The sequence below is a fragment of the Anolis carolinensis genome, chromosome 3 (genome assembly GCF_035594765.1).
Source record: "Anolis carolinensis isolate JA03-04 chromosome 3, rAnoCar3.1.pri, whole genome shotgun sequence".
NCBI classification, from domain to species: domain Eukaryota; kingdom Metazoa; phylum Chordata; class Lepidosauria; order Squamata; family Dactyloidae; genus Anolis; species Anolis carolinensis.
Genome location: NC_085843.1, coordinates 13,188,128 through 13,209,450, shown reverse-complemented (window position 1 = coordinate 13,209,450; position 21,323 = coordinate 13,188,128). Strand labels below are relative to the sequence as shown.

General features: G+C 41.4%; 1 protein-coding gene across 28 annotated transcripts in view; it reads left to right on the top strand.

Annotated features, from left to right (window-relative positions):
- dlg2 (discs large MAGUK scaffold protein 2) overlaps window positions 1-21,323 on the top strand; it is a 1,295,060-nt gene that overhangs the window by 1,122,083 nt on the left and 151,654 nt on the right. Inside the window, exon 1 of one of the 28 annotated variants that reach the window (XM_008108155.3) lies at window positions 18,154-19,925. The exons of the other annotated variants lie outside the window; for them this stretch is intronic. The gene's annotated coding sequence lies outside the window, so the exon portion shown is untranslated. Of the gene's footprint in view, window positions 1-18,153; window positions 19,926-21,323 lie in introns of those variants that run through there. 28 annotated transcript variants of the gene reach the window in all.

Below are 21,323 nucleotides of genomic sequence, written 5' to 3'. Positions count from 1 at the left end.
ATTGTATAGCTCTTACCATCAGAGTTCTTCCTAATATTTGGATAGGATCTCTTTTCCTGTAGTTTGAATCCATTGCTTTGTGTCATAGTCTGGACTAGCAACAAAAAACAAGTTCACAAGAGATAATCACACAAAAAGATCAACTAATTTTTGAGAGATACTCTTTGGGTGCATCTATTCTATAGAATTAATGCTGTTAAACACCACTTTAACTGCCATGGATCAATGGTAATACCATATTGAAGACTTAAAATGATAAAATGTGGCACCAAAAACTAGAAGTGAAACTTCTAAGATACTTTTAGTACTGGTGAAGCGATAGGAGAGCCATGTGTGCCTCACTATCCATAGGAAAGCCTAGTCATAAGCTGGATGAGGATGTCCAACTGCAAACATCGCATGAGCCTCCAAAGACCCAGAATGTGTTGTGCTGTGTTGTGGATCGGAATAGGAATGTTTTTAGCTAGTCATATTGGGATTTATGTTTAATTTCTGCTCTCAGCTTGAACATTATTACTATAGTCAGCCCCCTACTTTTGCGTATTTGATTATTCCCTAGAAATCTCTGGATCTTCCAGGTTGTGATTCTATGATCAACATCTATCTGATGTCATGTTGGAGTACCTAGAGATTCCTAGAAAGGTATACTCTCAAGTTTTTTTCAGTCACATTTTTGCACTTTAGTAGGGGTCCTGTGCCTCTAAACCTTGCAAATGTGGAGGTCTTGATACCTGTAAGCAATATCTTCTGATCAGAGTAATTAGTTAAAATGTGGTGAGTATCTTATTTTTCTAAAAGTTTGTCTTTATAACGAAATAGCTACAAGAGACGGAGAGAGGGAGCGAGAGATTGCCTTTATTCCTGATGAATATTTAACTCGTTTTTGTCATGGAGGTTGATGCGCGCCAACTTACATTTATCCCCACATCCCCGTGGAGTCTTTATTTTTAAAGAGGAATTATTCTCCATTGGAGATGAGACGTGGGGATGTGCATTGCTAGGTTACCAGAATGCATCTTTGTTCTGTATGGCCCCATATTCCATTGCAGAACTTGTGGCACTGTGTTTCAATCTATCTTTTCCATGAACATGTTTAAAGTATTCATTAGCTCCAGCACTCAGACTTTTCGAAACTCAGGTATTTTTGAGTTTCCAGAAAATACATGCAGGTAAAAGATGATTTCATTGGCAACCCATGTGGACAGCAGAGCAGTCTGCATCAGACCTAACCCTGCTGTCCACACTGTAACAAAACTGCAGAGTTACTCCAGAGTTTCAGCCAAATTCCAGAGTACCCCATAACTTTGCTTAATATGACACTAAACTGGTTTAACCCAGTTTAGTCTCATAAGTACTGGAAGTCTCTGGACATCTTGGAGGCATTCAGGACTTCATGGTCGGTGTGGGCCATTCAGTCCATGTAGACAACCCCCTAGTCCAGCACTCAAACCATTACACTATGCTGGTTCTGTGTGCAAATATACCCCATAGTTTCACCACCAATCTGCGCAAACCTAATTTACATTCAATTAGGTCTATATTTGCTAAGTCAAAACTGAGAGAGAAAGGGAGAGAAACAGTCTGTGTGACTTCAGAAGGATTGACACTAATGTATCATCTGAGAACAGGGAAGCACTTCCACAAGTGTTTTCCTTCTCTATAGTGCCCCGTCACAATTTTAGTCTTGGACTACAACTACCAGAATCCCACAGTGAGCAGGATCCAACATTGGTAATGGAATTGCTCTAGGTTCCTCAACTAGAATATAATAGAATAATTTTATTGTCATTGTACATTGCACAGCAAAATTAAAATGTTTTCTCCAGCACACTTCACAAAACAACACACCCATCCCTCCACACTCCCATGAACACTGCACAGCCCCAATGCCACATCAATGTGAAGCCTTGAATAGAAGGCCAACAAGGCCTTCTCAAAGAAAGGAGCACCTGCTAGTAATGTTCAAGGAACAAACCTGCTTTTGCCAACAGAGGAATGCTGCTTTTCATTCTTGGCATACATCATGAAAAGGTCATCAAAAGATGCCCTGAGATTATAACAGAGTGCCTTTGTTTTCTTAATTTACTCTTAACCTTTTCCTGAAAATGTCATCATGAGTACAGATCATTTAATTCAATTTGTGGCAGTGCCCAAATAAAATCAAATTCCATATTCAGGATGCTGGTCTTAAAAGCTTGGAAATATTAACATCATTTACATTTGGGCTTTTCTGAACAGTGGCGTTTTTTATTAATGTTTGTTGCGAGAGCAGACATAAGTGTAATCGTTGCAGACTCTTGACTGACTCTATCCATCCAGAATGTGGTTTTCCACTTTTACTGAAACCTTCTACCTTACCAACCATTATTATGTTTTCTAGTAAGTCAGGTCTTCTCATTATGGGTCCAAAATACAACAGTCTCTGTTTAGTCAGCTTCTACAGAGAGTTGAGGCAGGATTTGCTGTAGGAGCCTTTTATTTGCTATTTACAAGGGTTGAATGAAAAGTAATGCCTCCACCTTCGTAACTCCTCAACAGATGGCAGTCCTAGTATGCGGCAGGTACTGGCTTGTTCAGTAGACTCTCCTCTACAGTTCCATTTGGCAGGAAGCCTTAGCATTGAATGGTTGTGTTGTTAAAGTGAGAAGTATGGAACCCTGAGCAGACAGTCGGTCAATGCGACTTAAGCAACGTGCAATCACTGAATTCTTGACAGCAGAAGGTATCACTCCAAAGGAGATTTACCAGAGAATGCAAGCTGTTTATGGTGTGAGTACTGTGCATCATTGGGCGAGTAAGTTTAAAGAGGTGGGAACATCACACTTGCGTGACCAACAAAGAGTTAGACGTCCTGTGACAGCAACCACAAGCAAAAGGTTGACAGATTGATTGAGGATGATCGTCGTATCACTCAGAGAGAAATGACAAGCATAATTGGCATTTCACAAGAACGTCTGGGTCACATTATTGCTTTGCTTGGCTATCGGAAGATCTGTGCTCAATGGGTGTGATGACTCATGGGCCATGTAGTCCCATTCCTAGTACTATTGTGGCTGATGAAGAGGAAAACTTGGGTTTCCAACCGTTTCAGCCAGAATTGGAGCCCTTGCACCTGCGAGATGTTTGTCCACAGGAAGTCAGCCAAACAAGCCTTGAGCAGAAATCTCCCCCATTTTCTCGCCGGGATTATTATAATCGAGATAGAGGCGCTCAGGAGGCGACTCGCAGGAGCGCCAGGATAGCTGCCAGACAATTAGCTGATTAAGTCTGTTTCCCTTGGGAAACTTTAAGGAGTCATGCATCTGGACACAGTATGGGTTTCGTTTCTTGTTCCCCAGGGAAAGTGTTCCTTGGCGGGAAAACAAGATCCTATATAGGTGTTTACCCGCAAAGAAATCCTTGCGGAGTCAATTCGTCACCTTGTGGAGTGAGATCGTGTGTGGACTACGCTACTCCAGTCCCTTGCCTCCAGGACCAAGTTCCAAGCCTTGTTTCACGGACCTTGTTCTAGCATCAAGCTTTCCTTGTTCCACGGACCTCGCCACGGACCCTGTTCTTGCTTCTTGTCTTTTGTAGCCACATATCAAGCCTTGTTTGCCAAGAATCTAGTTTGCTTCCAGTCTTGTTGTCAAGCTCCATTGGACTTAAGGAGCCTGTCATTTCCCCACACTTTGCTTGGCAAAGTGTGTGTTTCGGTTTTGGGATTACAACTTAGGACTCTAATATCACATATTGGACATTGTTTTTCTGGACTATTTTTGACCTTTCCTGAAAGGTCTACTTCTGAACTATATTCTTCACTTGTTTTTATTGACTTTATATATTCCTTTAATAAAGATATTAGATAGATTCTGGTCTCTGCGCATGGTTATTGGTGCTCTGCAGCCTGGGTCCTGACAATGGGTCCTGTGAGATGCTGATTGAGGAAACAGAGTGTCAACTTCTTCCATGAAGGCTTCAGAAAACTTGTTCATCGTTTGCAGAAATGTATCCAATTGTCTGGTGATTATATGGAAAAGTGAGTAGTGGTAGTTAAAGAGCACATTCTAAGGATTATTTCTGCTTTTGATTTATTAAAATATTCCCATCTAAACCCAAGTAACAAAGGTGGAGGCATTACTTTTCATTCAACCCTCAACCCTCATATCTTTTCCAACTTAACATCTCGGGATCTCATCTAGTTCCATCACACCTGCTCTTCCAAATACTATCTTCTTATTTCTTGGCTGCAGTCTCTCACTGTTTTAATAGGACCTTACCCTCACATAGAACCTGAGGAGACAATTGAAAGAACAGAATTGACCATGTTGTCCTCCTCCAACATCTTCCTACTACCATTATCTAGCATGTGAGATGGCTGCATCTGTGTGTGTCTACACTATACATGGGAAAACTTCAGCCCTCCAGGTGTTTTGGACTTCAACTCCCACAATCATAACAGGTGGTAAACTTGCTGGAATTTCTGGAAGTTGAAGTCCAAAACATCTGGAAGGCTGAAGTTTGCCCATGCCTGATCTACACCAGAGAATTAATGTAATTTGACTGCACTTCAATTTTCATGGCTCAGTTCTATGGAGATGTATAGTTTGCTGAGGTACCTGCACTCTTTGGCAAAGAAGATAAAAACCTTGTAAAACCACAACTCCCATAAGTCCATAGCATCGAGCATTGAGCAATGACAGTTAAAGTCCTGTCAAACTGCATTAATTTTATGATGTGGTTGCACCCATACTCTGCCTGATAGTAAAGCCTAATTCTATGAAAGGCAGTACCAAGAAAATTCCAGGACTACAAGTACTAGAAGGAAAATCTCCTCAACACCAAGCCTTTGGGCAAAAGAGGTTGCATACTATTGACAGGCAGAGAATGGATTGAAAGAATGCTTTTAGACCAGGACATGTTGAGCCAAAAATCCAATGAGGAAAAGAAGCAAAAGCGGTCATTACAGAGACTGAATTTTGCTTATTGATTTCAACCTAAGCTAATACTTGGTTCCACAACTCAATTATAAATCAGGTTATGCTCAAAGCTAGGTTCTTGGGGATGTAGGAAATGGTTGAGAGAAGGGTCAAATGCTGTCATCTAGCTCTTAATGTGCTGTGACTAATATTAGAGACCTTTAAAAAGAAAGATCTTTGGGGGAAAGGGAAGAGAGAGAGAAATAAGACTGTGTACAGTGAATAAGAATGTCTTGTTCCTGTTCACTGACATACTGAGATTTTAAAGATGAAGAGGCTTCTGGCAAATTCAGGACTGAAAGTCTTCCTTCAAGTTTTCACGTAGCCCCAGCAAGCCAAGTGGAAAATTAGCTTTGACCTAATAATGCTTAAACTGACACAGGCCAAGCGTTGGCATGATAGGGTGCCATTCAGCTGTAATTAAAGAGAGTGCTATCACAAGTGATGAGTCCATTCAGCATGTTGAGAATCCATGGCTCTTCGGCATGAAAATCAAGATAATTCATTAATGTCAATTAGCACAAGATAGCTTCATTTATTAAAACGGCTGGCATGGGTATTCCACAGAACGGTTTCCATGTTTTGTTCTGTTGTGCTTAATTAAAACAGCAAGAACTACAGTTAGCACTCACGATAATAACAATAACATATTTTATCTCCACATGTGTAATGTGCAAGGCACAATGGGAAACTGCATGTACAATGAGTAATGACACCGCATAGCCCATTGCTTATTGCTATTATTATTATTACTACTACCAGTAACTTTATTTCTACCCCACATTTCACCCCATTGAGACTTACAATAACATGACACAATAAATTTAAAAACACAACAAACACAAACATTAAAAACACTTTAAAAACAATTAAATATTTGTGTCATAGATGCAAGTTAAAATACAGTTTATGTTCAGTCCTGTTCTGCAACCCTAACATGATTATGTATTTTCACATTAGTCAAAAATGTCCAACATTCTGTAGGGAATAACTCATGAACAGGATACCAGCCTACATTTTCTTGAATTTAATGTTGATAAAATTAACAGCGGCCTTCGATACCGTTGGCCATGGTATCCTTCTGAGAAGCCTTGCCGGGATGGGTCTCGGAGGTACTGTTTTGCAGTGGCTCCGGTCCTTCCTGGAGGGTCGTTCCCAGATGGTGTCATTGGGGGACACCTGCTCGGCCCCTCAACCTTTGACTTGTAGGGTCCCGCAGGGTTCAGTATTGTCCCCCATGTTGTTTAACATCTACATGAAGCCGCTGGGAGAGATCATTCGGAGTTTCGGGGTGCGGTGTCATCTGTACGCAGATGATGTCCAATTCTGTCACTCCTTCCCACCTGTCACTAAGGAGGCTGTCCTGGTCCTGAACCGGTGCTTGGCCGCTATGTCGGACTGGATGAGGGCCAACAAATTGCAATTGAATCCAGACAAGACAGAGGTCCTCCTGGTCAGTCGGAAGGCCAAACAGGGTATAGGGTTACACCCTGTGCTGGATGGGGTCACACTCCCCCTGAAGACACAGGTTTGCAGTCTGGGGGTGATCCTAGACTCACCGTTGAGCCTGGAACCCCAGGTCTCAGCGGTGGCTAGGGGAACCTTCGCACAGTTAAAACTTGTGCACCAGCCGTGACCGTACCTTGGGAAGCCGGACTTGGCCATGGTGGTCCACGCTCTCGTTACATCCCGTTTAGACTACTGCAACGCACTCTACATGGGGCTGCCTTTGAAGACTGTTCGGAAGCTTCAATTAGTCCAACGGGAGGCTGCCAGGTTAATAACTGGAGTGGCATACAGGGAGCGTACCACTCCTCTGTTACGCCAGCTCCACTGGCTGCCAATTAGCTACCGAGCACAATTCAAGGTGCTGGCTTTAGCCTATAAAGCTCTAAATGGTTCCGGCCCAGCTTATCTGTCCGAACGTGTCCCCCGCTACGACCCACCTTGAAGCTTAAGATTGTCAGGTGAGGCCCTGCTTGCAGTCCTGTCAGCCTCACAGGTGCGGCTGGCGGGGATGAGAGACAGGGCCTTTTCAGTAGTGGCTCCCCGCCTATGGAACACCCTCCCCAGTGAAATCAGGCAGGCTCCCTCCCTCCTGTCTTTCCCAAAGAGAACAAAAATGTGGTTATGTGACCAGGCATTTGAGCATGAGTAGCAGCAAAAATGAGATATAAATCTATCACCTACTGACAGACCCCACCTGGACATGAAAAGCGCCTTAAATGTATATTTAAATGTATAATTACGTGTATTTTTAATGTATATTCTTAATTTTATTGTAATTTTTAATCTTGATGGATTTTTAAATTTGATGAAAACTGTTTTTTGATGTGTATGTTTATATTGTAAGCCGCCCTGAGTCCCCTGATAGGTGAGAAGGGCGGGGTAGAAGTGATGTAATAAATAAATAAATGTTTTTGAATATTTTCTTAAAACTGTAATTGAAGATAAGACTGTCAAATTCTGATTACCTATATACTTGAGTATAAGCCAACCCAATATAAGATGACCAGGACTCTCACTCGAATATAAGCCGAGGGAGACTTTTTCAGCCCTAAAAAAAAGTCTGAAAAACTTGGCTTATACTCGAGTATATACTGTATCTTTGTAAGTTTATAAACAAGTGTTTTACAACAATACAATCATGTAGAATGCAACCCTGTTGCACACCAGTTAAATTCCACATTTTGGGGAGAGAGTTCAAAAGAACATGTGCATCTAAAAATATTAGATATCAATACATTAGAATACATATATAGATGCTCTGAAATTGTCTATTGACTTATGGCAATCCTATGATTTTCATAGGGTTTTTAAGACAAGGAATACTCAAAGGTTGGATTTGCCAGTTCCTTCCTCTGAAATATTGCCTACAGCAGTGGTTCTCAACTTGTGGATCCCCAGATGTTTTGGCCTTCAACTCCCAGAAATCCTAACAGCTGGTAAACTGGCTGGGATTTCTGGGAGTTGTAGGCCAAAACACCTGGGAACCCACAGGTTGAGAAGCACTGGCCTATAGCATCTGATATTCATTGGAGACCTACCATCCAAGTACTAACCAAGACTAATTTGATAGATTAATATGTACTCTGTAGAGATTTTTCCAATAACTTCTCAATACTCAGTAGCTATTGAGCTGCTTTGTTTGTTTGTGCCTGGGATGCTTTTAAAAATATTTATTATATTTCTACAAAGAACAGTATGTTAACAGGGATGCGTGGGGGTGGGTTTCTTCAAAAAACCATCAATCATCAGCTCCGCATGAGCACCCTGATGAATTGGTGACCTTCTGCCCTTCACCAACTCTTCTGCAATGTCAGACTGCTCTCTCTTGTCCTGAGAAGCAGTACAGACTCAAAGACATCTGCAGTCTGAAGTTCAAACATTTATTTAATATTTACAAAGACAATTACATTGCAGCAAAAGCTATCGCTGGAAGAAGGCATTCTTTCTTTGTCGCTCTGCTCAGCACACACAGTTCAACTGATAAGAAACACATTCCACAGTCCGAGGGAAGTCCTGTCCTCCAAGGCCAGAAATCATATTGTATAGGCCACAGCAGGCTATCAGTCAAACTGGCCTGCTATTAACTGTTTCATTGCTGAAACACACACTTGCAAAACAGCAAAAACACTTGATTCACATTTCATATACACACACAACCAAAATCCAACAATTCCCCTCTGAAATGTCAATCAATGTTTTACACTTAACACTCTAAACATTTGATATAATCTCTATCATAACTCTATAGCCCATAACTTCTAGAATTTTGCAGCTTAAACCGATGTTACATACAATCTCTTTCAAATACATGTAAAATACATTTGGTACAATACAATTTCTCTCTTGACACATTTTTATTCTCACACACAAATCTCGCAACATGTCACAATACATTTATTTCAATTTCATCAACTCTTTGTTTTCATAACCTCTGAAAACCTTACACTTTATCATGTGTGATTCACTCCCTTTGAATCCCTGATTCATGTGAATTTCTCATTTTTCACTTAATACTGCCAGGCTATCTGTCCATCTAACACTGGCTCTTTTAAAGTTTTATGCTACTGCGTGTCGTAAACACTGACACATCACAGACCATGCTTCGAGCATCACACATCACTCGTAAATTCTCTTTCTCGCAGCAAAACATCAAACATCCTGCTTTGCCGCTACTGGAATACACTCAATCACTTTTAAATTGATTAACTCACTCTGAACAAACAAACATTCTGCAGTTCCCGTTCAGACAAATAAACTCCACTTCTGGAGTTTTGGCAATACTTGTGCCGGTTGACATGTTGGAGACCACCAATCATCCGATTCATTCTCAGGCTTGAGAAAAGATACGTTTGACCAAAGATTTTAAAGTATCTAAGATTAGGGGGTCTGTTGTACATCTTGTGAAATGGGATGTCATCCACACACTCATCCCATAACCGATTCAGAATGAAATTACTGGTGTGTAAACATTCGGGCCAATTTCAAAAATACATGATTCACATTTCATACACACACAACCAAAATCCAACACAGTATTCCCCATAGCATGGTGATATTTCCTTCTTGCTTCACATCAGCTCCCAATTTTGACTCAATTAATCTTGGCCTTCACTACCTACACTTACTATTACAGGAAATAATCATAAATACTGTGGGGAATGGAAAATAGTTATGAAACCCCAGTGTGCTTATAGGCACCCCACAGAAGAATGAATCAACTCCAGGTTTGGGTGTTCAAAGGAAGGAGTGAAAGTTTGAATGAGGTAGATTAAGGAGTAAAGAAACCACCTCCGATGAACCAAACAAAGTATTTTATATTGATTCTGTTCCTAAGCCACTAATGCCACTGTTCTTTGTGGTTCATAAAAAACATCACAGACCCTCAAGAGAATCATCAGCTATTTCTTCTTCACTTGTCTAATTTGGTACAATACTTGCTCCAAAAAACCTTATTTCCAATCTGTGTTGTACATGTTTGCTATAAGACACCATTGATTTGTCTTTCCTGTTGCTGACAATACAAATGCCTTCTAAGGAGAAATTTTTTTACAAACAAGCCTAAAAGGCTAGCAGTGGTTCTCAACCTGTGGGTCCCCAGATGTTTTGGCCTTCAACTCCCAGAAATCCTAACGGCAGGTAAACTGGCTGGGATTTCTGAGAGTTGTAGGCTGAAACACCTGGGGACTCACAGATTGAGAACCACTGGTCTAGACAAAGAAACGTTACCAAAAAAAAAAACCCTGTTGGGCTTTGTAATTCTTCTGAAATTGACAATGATTATGTTGTGTTGTCAAAGGCTTTCATGGCTGGAATCACTGGGTTGCTGTGAGTTTTGCAGACTATATGGCCATGTTCCAGAAGCATTCTCTTCTGACGTTTCACCCACATCTATGGCAGGCATCCTCAGAGGTTGTGAGGTCTGTTGGAAACTAGGCAAGTAGAGTTTATATATCCGTAGAAGGTCCAGGGTGGGGGAAAGAACTCTTTGTTAGTTGGAAGCAAGTGTGAATGTTGCAATTGGCCACCTTGATTAGCATTGAATAGCCTTTCAGCTTCAAGTTCTGGCTGCTTCCCACCTGGGGGAATCCTTTGTTGGGAGGTGTTAGCTGGCCCTGATTGTTTCATGTCTGGGATTCCCTTGTTTTAGAGTGGTGTTTTTTATTTACTGTCCTGATTTTAGACTTTTTCAATACTGGTATCCAGATTTTGTTCATTTTCATGGTTTCCTCCTTTCTGTTGAAATGATCCACGTGCTTGTGGATTTCAGTGGCTTCTCTGTGTAATCTGACCTGGTGGTTGTTAAAGTGGTCCAGCATTTCTGTGTTCTCAAATAATATGCTGTGTCCAGGTTGGTCCATCAAGTTCTCTGCTATGACTGACGTCTCTGGATGAGTCAATCTACAGTGCCTTTTGTTTTCCTTGATTTGTGTCTGGGCAACGCTGAGTAGACTTATCCACAGCGGCTGTGTATACAGTAGACTCCTTCAGAGGAGAGAGGATCCCTCTTGTCCTTCGCTGAACGTAGCATTTGTTGGATTTTCTTAGTGGGTCTGTAGATAGTTTGTACATTGTGTTACTTTTAAACAATAAAATACATTACGTTTCTAAAGAAATCTGTTGTTCAAATCTAAAAGGAGAACCATTTTTAAAAAAAATTCCAGCATTTTGCATAATGGTGCTTGGACGTCACCCATGAATGGGTTAAATTCAAAGCCAGTGTGTTTTTCATTACTAGATCATCGCTCCCATTGTGAACACCATACATAATGCATTTTGGAGGGGTCATTCTGATTCTCTCACCAAAGCAATCCAAATTTTCTCCTGTATTATTACATTTTTAAATGCATTGTCATTGTCAGCTACCACGCTCTCTTCCCACTCAGCCATTGCGATGAGTGGTGTGGGCTCTTTATCCAAATTCACCTCAGAGTCATTTGAATTTTTTTATTTTTAGTGGTTCATTCCCCAGTAGGCAACTTCAGTTGCTTCTTTTAAAAAGACATATTGTTGACAAGAGGAAAATAATGAATCCTTCTCTAAATGCGAGTGACACGAGTGACATTAATTGGCATAAGCTCTTGTCACCATTATTGTTTTGTGTTTCTCTCTGCATATCTCGTCCATCACTCTCCGACTCAGTGTATTAACATGGCAAATATCATTATTGCGGTTCGAAAGAACAATGGGAGAGATCTGGAAAAAACTTCACTTCCTTTTTCGCCTTTTAATTAGTTTTGAAGCATGGTTCCATAAATGGAGACCTTGTAAATCTGAATTAACTGTACCAAGATCTTTATCGTTCTCATCATCTTCACCATCAACATCATTTTTTCACCCACCTCCTCCTATGATCAAAGGAAGGAACAAAAGCATATTAAAACACAACACCCCACTGGAAATGTAATGACAGTTACATAACATCAGTTTAAAAAGCATTCAGAAACGAATACATATTAAAATAATCAATTAATAATTTAAAAATCATGATTTACAAATCTTCGAGATAGGCCAAGCTGGAAGAGATTGATCTTTACTGTTGTTTTGAACTCAGGCAGTGTAGCCAGTGGATGGAGCTCTTCTGGAAGGTCATTTTCCAATCTAGGAAAATGATCCCCAGATGGAGGGTTATATAGGAAAGATAATCTCATAGGTAACCTGATTTGTAGCGGTTGATATATCCATCTTCCAGAAATATGTCTGATCTCTTTTTGTCTGTTGCCGAAGGCTTTCATGGCCAGGATCACAGAGTTGTTGTATGTTTTCCGGGCTATATGGCCATGTTCCAGAAGTATTCTCTCCTGACGTTTCGCCCGCATCTATGGCAGGCATCCTCAGAGGGTGTGAGGTATGGAGAAACTGAGAGGAAGGTTTATATATCTGTGGAAGTCCAGGGTGAGAGAAAAACTCTTGTCAGTTGGAGGCCAGTGTGAATGTTGTAGTTTATCACTTTAATTAGCATTGAATAGCTTCATCTCCTGGCTTCTTCCTGCCTGGGGGAATCCTTTGTTCAGAGTCGTTAGCTGCCCCTGATTGATTCATGTTTGGAACTCCTCTGTTTTCAGAGTGTTGCTTCTTATTTACTGTTCTGATTTTTGAGTTTTTTAATATTGGTAGCCAGATTTTGTTCATTTTCATGGTTTCCTCCTTTCTGTTGAAGTTGTCCACATGCTTGTGGATTTCAATGGCTTCTTTGTGTAGTCTGATATGATAGTTGTTGGAGTGGTCGAGCATTTCTGTTTTTTCAAATAATATACTGTGTCCAGGTTGGTTCATCAAGTGCTTTGCTTTGCCTGATTTCTCTGGTTGAGCTAGTCTGCAGTGCCTTTCATGTTCTTTGACTCGTATTTGAGCGCTGCGTTTGGTGGTCGACCACTCCAACAACTATCATGTCAGACTACACAGAGAAGCCATTGAGGAGTTCCAGACATGAATCAATCAGGGGCAGTTAATGACTCTGAACAAAGGATTCCCCCAGGCAGGAAGAAGCCAGGAGATGAAGCTATTCAATGCTAATTACAGTGATAAACTACAACATTCACACTGGCCTCCAATTGACAAGAGTTCTTCTCTCACCCTGGACTTTCCATAGATATATAAACCTTCCTCTCTTAGTTTCTCCATACCTCACAACCTCTGAGGGTGCCTGCCAAAGATGTGGGCAAAACGTCAGGAGAGGATACTTCTGGAACATGGCCATACAGCCCGGAAAACATACAACAACCCTCCTTTTGTCTGTTCAAAGGTGGGTCTACATGGGCAAAAAAGTGGAATCACCTCTAATTCATTGCTAGCAATCCCCACGAAGTTCATGGAGGTTTTCAAGCTGTACTCTGACTTCTGACTTTATTGCACTCCAGGCCTGGGAACACCTGTGACCACTGTACCACACAAAAGTCCAGGAATATAAGCAAATAGTTTATTGTAAAACACATAAAAAGCATATAAAAAGCAGGAATAAGAAAGGAAGATATATAATCCAACAGGTGATAACCAAACAATAATCCAAGTGTCTCGTAAAGTTCCAGAGGTGACAAGGTCCAGGAACAGCCAGGTAAAGCATAAGTCCATAAGCAAAAAGGTATAACTAGTAAAACTTGAACAGGAGTACATGAACAGGAGCATAGAAAATTTAGAGGATTAAAATCCAAAACCAAAGCTTGACGAACCAAGAACAAGAGAACTCAGGCTTAGCTTCTCACTCTAACGCAGCATTGCCTGAACTGCCTTTAAGGTAAACAACTTGTTGTTTAATAGCCGCCCATGAAAACATTATGTCTACCGTGAATTTTCTCCCCAACTTTCCTACTTAATCTCTTAGCCCGGCTTAATCCATTTTGGATATGATTTGTAAACAAAGACTTTTGTTTCTCTCCGTAGCTACAGGTGATTTCTCTTGAGAGCCCTCCTTATCACTCAGCTCTTCACTCGATTCCTTATCTGCTGTTACTACTTCTGGCTCCTCGGTCTGGCCTTGAGGCTCTGTACTTTCTGAGCCAGTTGTCTCACAGAGAGGAACATAATTTCCCAGACATGAATTTCCCATACTTGATCCCCCATCACTTTGTGCCACAGGAAAGCTCACAATCCTCTCTAAATCATCAGTTGAACCATCAACCTCTGGTTGATCTACAACAGACTTATTATTTGCAAAGCTGGGAACTTCTCTGAGCTTGCAATAAAGTCCAGACTATCCCAGGGCTACATGTCAGACTGGATAGCTGAATTGGGTCTGAATAAAAATGATCTACTGTCTGGATGAACACTGCACCATCACAGTGCCCCAGTGGATTCTGCCATTTGCTTCTGGTGACTCCAGAATAGCACAATGTACAGTCATCCCAAGTTGGTAGCCATCACTACAACTTAGATACTACACCATGTGAGGAAGTCCTTAATTTAATATGTTTTACTCTTCAGTTTGGTTGGAGGAATCTGGGTAAGGTCCTAGTATTAGAAGAAAAAGTTCTCCCCATGCCTTTCTGATTTGAAGCATGGATGGGGAAAGTTTTTTCTACAGGCCACAGGAGGCCATCAACCCAAGTCAGAGATCAAACCACGAAACAGCGAATCTGCAAAAAGTGAACTGCGAAGTAGCGAGGGGGTACTGTATTCCCTCCAAAAAAGGAAAGTCAAGCAAATAGGTTTCTGGGGGCTTACTTTATGCGATCTTCTATCTAATAAACATCAAAAAAACATTTCTTACTATGGAAAGGAAAATTTTCTTACATTGCGGATTTTAAACCACTCTTTGCTCTTTTTCATATAAATTTTGCTTTCTATTTTAATTGGTGGTTTTATTTTGTCAGGGTCTCTCTTCCTTCTTGGAGTCTTTCATTTCATTTAACCAGATGGAGTACCAGCCTCATGCTATAGGATGCAATGAGTTGTTTTTGTAATGCTCCTTTAGATTCAGAATTGGTAATTTTTTCAGAGATGACAGGAGCAATGATCTGGAAGGAAAAAGGCCAAGAAGCCACAGTCCATTCAACGCACTAATATTAGATTCAATAGCACGCGGTTATCTATGCATGCATGCTCTTTAGCAAAGAGAAAGCCAATAATTCTTTCGAGAAAAAAGGGGAAAACAAGGGAGCGATCGTGAAGTTGGGATGGGTGGTAGGAACTGACAAATAAGCTTTTACTTATTTCATATCCCATTTTTCTGTTGGGATGAGACCTAAGGTAGCTCTTATTAAGTTAAGAAAAAAAGGGTACTGTTCTGGGCGGAGGCCACTTAGGGGCGCTAGAGAGAGATTGATAGTCCATTTTATGGGGATGGAGGGTGGGTTGAAGGAGGAAAACCATTTCCTCCTGTTTTTCTGTTATTTCCCCCACACATGTCCCCATTGTGGAAAAAAACCCTTGTTTGTGATATGGGAAGTGGGGAGGGAAAATAACCAGTGAAAACAAGGGAAATAGTTTTCCTCCTTCAACTCCCCTCCTGTAAAATGGACTATCCTTCTCTCTCTAGTGCCCCCTAGTGGCCTCTGCCCAGATAATGGAACAGCACCAAAAATAATCTAAACATCTTTTTGATACATTCAAAAACATCTGTGTACAACAATTAAAAGCATATTAAAATATAGTGAAAAGATAACAAGGTAATATATGTATATATGCACCTTCAAGTCATCTATTGAATTATGATGACCTGATGAATTTCTTGGGGTGTTCTTAGTCAACAAGGTGGTTTTGCCAGTTCCTTCATCTGAAAAATAGCCTACAGACCCTTGTATTCGTTTCTGGTCTTCTGTCCAAGGGCTAACCAGGGCTGACCCTGCTTAGCTTCCAAGATCAAATGTGTTCTAGTGCCTGCTCATATATGCACTACTTGAATGCAACACAATGGGCTCAGTATTCCTTATTACTGAATGTGTATGTACCATGGTGTGCATGTAACGGCGCTCCATGCAGTCATGCTGGCCACATGACCTTGGAGGTGTCTATGGACAACGCCGGCTCTTCGGCCTAGAAATGGAGATGAGCACCAACCCCCAGAGTTGGTCACAACTGGACTTAATGTCAAGGGAAACCTTTACCTTTACTATGTACCATGGTATCCTTCTGGGTTGTCTCGCTGGGATAGAACTGGGAGGCACTGTTTTACAGTGGCTCCGGTCCTTCCTAGAGGGCTGCACCCAGAAGGTGGTGCTGGGGGACTCCATTTCGAACCCTTGGCTGTTGACCTGTCAAGTTCCTCGGGGTTCCATGTTGTTCCCCATGCTGTTTAACTTATACATGAAACTGCTGGTAGAGAGAGATCATCCAGAGTTTGGGAGTATGGTGCCACATGTATGCAGATGACACCCAACTTTATTACTCCTTTCCATCTAAAACCAAGGTAGCTGTCTTGATTCTAAATCAGTGCCTGTCATCAGTAATGGACTGGGTGAGGGCAAACACATTGAAATTTAATCCAGACAAGACAGGTACTCCTAGTTGGAAGGCAGATCAGGAAATAGGGATTCAGCCTGTGCTGGACGAGGTCACACTGCCCCTAAAGACACAGGTTCACAGATTGTGGGTCCTCCTGGACTCAGCATGGAACCAGAAGGCCCAGGTGTCAGTGGTGGCCGGGAGGGCATTCTTTGCACAACTAAAACTCATCCGCCAACTGCGCCCGTTCCTTGGGAAGCCAGATCTGGCACAGGGGTCCATGCCTAATCTATCTGGAGTACTGTAATGTGTTCCATGTGGGGCTGCCTCTGAAGAGTGCTTGGAAACTTTAGCTGGTCCAAAGAGCTGCAGCCAGACTGCTAACTGAGGCTGGCTACAGGGAGTGGACAACACCTCTGTTGCAGCAGCTCCACTGGCTGCCAGGGCACAATTCAAAGGGCTGGTTATGACCTAGACGGTTCAGGTGCAGGTTACTTGGCTGACCACATTCCCTTGTTTGAACCTGCTTGGACCCTGAGATCCCCTTCAGGAGAGGCCCTTCTCTCGGTCCCACCTCCATCTCAAGCTCAATCGGTGGGAACGAGAGAGCGGGCCTTCCTTCTCAGTGGCTGCCCCTCAACTCTGGAACTCCCTGCCCAGGGAAGCCAGAATGCCCCCCTCCCTGCTGTCCTTCCAGCTGCAGGCTAAAACCTTTTTATGCAGACAGGCTTTTAAATATGATGATTTTTACGATCTAGTCAGGGGTGCTGTGGTTTATAACTTTGAATATGTTTTAATGGATTTTAACTGTGAATTTTTAATACTGTTTATATTTAATTCTGTTATAATGTTTGCATATTTGTATACAATGTTTCCTCACTTATTGCTGGGGTTAGGTTCCAGGACCACCCGTAATAAGTGAAAATCCGCGAAGTAGGGACGCTATATTTATTTTAATATTTATACATTATTTTAGTAGTTATAAACTATTTTAAGTCTTTATCAACCAATTGTGTGTTGATAAATTGCCTCCTTCTCCTCCCGTTGCAGCTTGGGCTCCTTTGGCTTCTCCTTCCTCACTTCCTTAGGCTGTAAATTGTATTTTTTATGATATATAATAGTCTTTTAGAGTTTATTAAAAAACCGCGAAACAGCAAATCTGCAAAAAGTGAACTGCAAAGTAGTGAGGGAACACTGTATTTCAAATTGTATGCTAATGTTTTTATGTAAAGCCTATTTGAATCTCCTTCAGGGGAGATAAAGCAGGGTAGTAGTAGTAGTAGTAGTAATAATAATAATAATAATAATAATAATAATAATAATAATAATTCTTTGAGTTGGTTATTGGCTTAGTGCAACCCTATGAATTTCATGGGGTTTTCTTAGGCAAGGAATACTTAGAGGTGGTTATGCCAGTTTTTTCCTCTGAATTATAGCCAACTACCCCTGGTATTCATTGTTGATCTACCATCCACTTACTAACCAGAGGTGTTCCTCTTTACCTTCCATGAAGAAGCGGGATATACGCCAGTAGGGAAAAAAGCTCCTTTTGCCACAGTAAATTAACTACCAAGAATCCACCTAAATAAAAAGGTCTTTTTCTGCAGGTAGAAATAGACAGTGAGACTCCTGTAGAAAATAATTCCACAAGTTGAGAGAAGCCTTTTTATTCCCCTTGTCCTTACCAAATAATCATTACAGGATAGATAAAAAATACCTTCATTTGAAGATTTAAAAATTAGACAGTATCTCAAAGCCCAGTCTCTTTTCAATTGCAATATATATGTAGGATCCATGGAAGTTAAAGTGGAATCACAAGCTTATAACAGTTATAAGTTTGTGATTCCACATTAACTGCAATGGTTTAATCCTCTGGTATCCTGACATTTGTAGCTTACAATGTATGTTTCTCCACCACAAAGCTGTAATGCAGGGGTCCTTCAACTTTTTAAGCCGAGGACCAGTTCATGGTCTCTCAGACTGTTAAGAAGCCAGACTATAGTTTGGAAAAATCATCGACTATGCACACAGCACATATCTTATTTGTTATGCAAAAAACATGAAATAACAATACAATATTTAAAATCAAGAATAATTTTAACGAACTTAAACTTACCAGTATTTCAATGGGAAGCGTTGGCCAGCTTTTGGCTGATGATAGTCAGGTTCATTGCTGTTGTTATGTGCCTTCAAGTCATTTCAGACTTGGGGCAACTCTAAGTCTAAAGTTTAGGGCAGATGCCATGTTTTCGAACTGCTAGGTTGGCAGAAGCTGGAGCTAACAGTGGGCACTCACTCCACTCCCTGGGTTTGAACCTGGGACCTTTCGATCTGCAAGTTCAGCAGCTCAGTGCTTTAACACACTGAGCCACCGGAGGCTCCCTGACAGATGTGAATTGAAGTAGGGTGCAGAGGTGTAATGAAGCTGGTGTTTACAGGAACAAAACCCTGAGATATTTGTTAAAGACTTTGACATTATGTGCCAACCCCTAAACTGCAGCTAAATTCTTCTGAATTTAGCATGGTGTAAAACAAATTTCCCCAGTAGCAATGTATTGTTCTGAGATAGCCCTGTTATAATCCAAACACATTTTGAATTGGCTGGTATGGAGTTATGGCAAGACTTATTAGCTTTACAAGAGACCTGGTTTTGGTCGACATGAACATTGCTAGAGATACTTTTCAAAAAATAGATAGAAAACGAGAGAGATAGACAGACAGATGCATCATCACAGCTGTGAGCATTTTGGATTCTTCTTAGTCCTGTTGCTATAGGGACTGTCATGATGAGTTTACCACTATACCCCTGACACCCTCTTAGTGCTATATTTGGCTTGGGAAACATTTCCAGTATTCCCTTGTTTTTGTAAAAGGGTTGAAAAATTGGACCAATCTGAGATGATCCTTGGAAAGTTGTCCTTCCTTTGCTGCCTCCTCACATGGCACACCAATGTGGCATTGTCATCCTCATTTTTGTGGATGCTGCGTTTCCATGATAGATCTGTGTCCCCAGGGGTCCACATCATCACTGAAAAGCCAGAACACCACCTTTTTTGGCTTTATATAGTAGTGCCCTGACTCTTATGCCCTGGTGTAATGCCACATTGGGTCCACCCCCAGCGTCATTGCCGCATGCCTCCTTCAGCCTTCCTGCTGCTTGCGATTCCACCTCAGCCAGGTGCTCTGGGTGACAACTGAGGCGGTGGCACTGAGCCGAGGGTGGGAGTCATATTGTGCCATTGGTTATCCCGGCACATCCTGAGCACCAATGAGAAGCTGCGCTGCCAGATCTGATGTGTTCACTGGGATGAGTTATAACCAAATATATGTACACAGGCAGTCTGCCTGTGCGTGCATGTGGCTGAATGTCCTCCCCTCTGTGATGTAAAATGTGAGATTCTGGGAGCTACCGGTTTTGCAATCGATCTGAATCAGCGACTGAGCAGAGTCACTTGGCATAATTATCAGGGCGAGTGTAAACGCCGCTGCTGACTCGGTTGGTGGGGTGCGGAGAATCTTGAAAAGCTGTGCCGTCAGCAAGCAAGACTCTCTGCTTTTGTTACAGAAAATCCTGCCTTTCAGGTGAGTGACACTGCTTCATTTCTTCGCTCAGATGTCAGTCCATGTAGCTCATAGGTTTTGAATGTGTTTCTTTTGCCTCCAGGGAATTGTCTGTGCAGCTGTCTCCGCACCATGTCCATCCCTTTATGTCATTTACTAGTCTGAGAGGCAGGGAAGAGCGACAAAGGATGGAAGGAAAATGCATAATTGGATTCTCAAGTAACATTTGTGCAAAAATGAGTTTCTGGTTTTCTTGTTATCGCTGTTGGCAGGACTAGAATTAAGAATAAGGCAGTGCCTCTGCACACCCTGCTCATTCAATTGTTTGCATAGCTGTTGCAAGAAAGGAGCTAAATCAGGGAGAAAGCCAGCGAGAGGAGCATTCCTAGCATTTTTCTGCAATATGCTCAACTTCAGATCTCATTCTATAGATACCTGGTTTGTGCAGGAAGGAGCTAACTTGCACATTAGGTTGAATTCAGTGGGTAGGCTCTCATTCTAGAAAAGCTTATTTGGTAAAAGTCAGCGTCAATGAATTCTGGAAAGAAATCTGCCTTGGTCGCATGCCGCAAAAGCAGCTAAGCTCAATGGGTTTTGCATGTCATTGTTTCCAAGGAATATTGTGGCTGTCTGAAAATGCAGAGAGAGTAAGAGAAAGGGACTGCTGTGAAAGCAGTGGCCGTCACCTGCATTTAGTTCCCTCTTTTCACTGTTATATGTCGCAAAGTGAGGAAAACAGATAGCATCTGGTTTTAAACCATTGTGAAATTCATTTGACTTTTAAGAGCAGGTGCAAATATGAACTTTTATCCAATTTTAGACATTTAGTGTCAGCATATGCATCCCTTATCCTGGAATATCTGTCATCTTTATTTTACACAGTGGGTTTAGTGGCCATCAGAATCTTGTCTGCAATAAATGTGTTAGATGCCACAAAGCTCGTGCTTGTGAATAATTGCTTCCACCAATACCCCACCAAATCTGAAAGAATAGAGAACAAAAGCATGCTTTCAGATAAGAGAGTCTTGCCAATATTGTTATACTCTGTGGCTTTATGTGAACCTGCCTTAATTAATGCTTTGCTTTGTGTTATTGCTTTTTACATTGGAGTTGGGGGTTGTCGTTGTAGTTTATATTTATTCACATCTGCCTTATGTTAAGTTTGCAAGATCAATAAGATTGGAGTGGATTTGTCTTCTGACTCTGAAGACATCTGAAGCCTTGATCATACAAAAATACTTGCTTCCCATGTATGTACCCAAATGCGCATTTCTGTCCTCCTTGATATAGCATCTTGCAAACTTGGACTCTTAGAATACTTTTTCCCAGCCATCCAAAAGTCATTGGTAATGATTGTTTGGTTCTAAGCTACATAACAGCAAGTTTCTGGTTCAAATCTTACCGCAGCCATGAACTTGG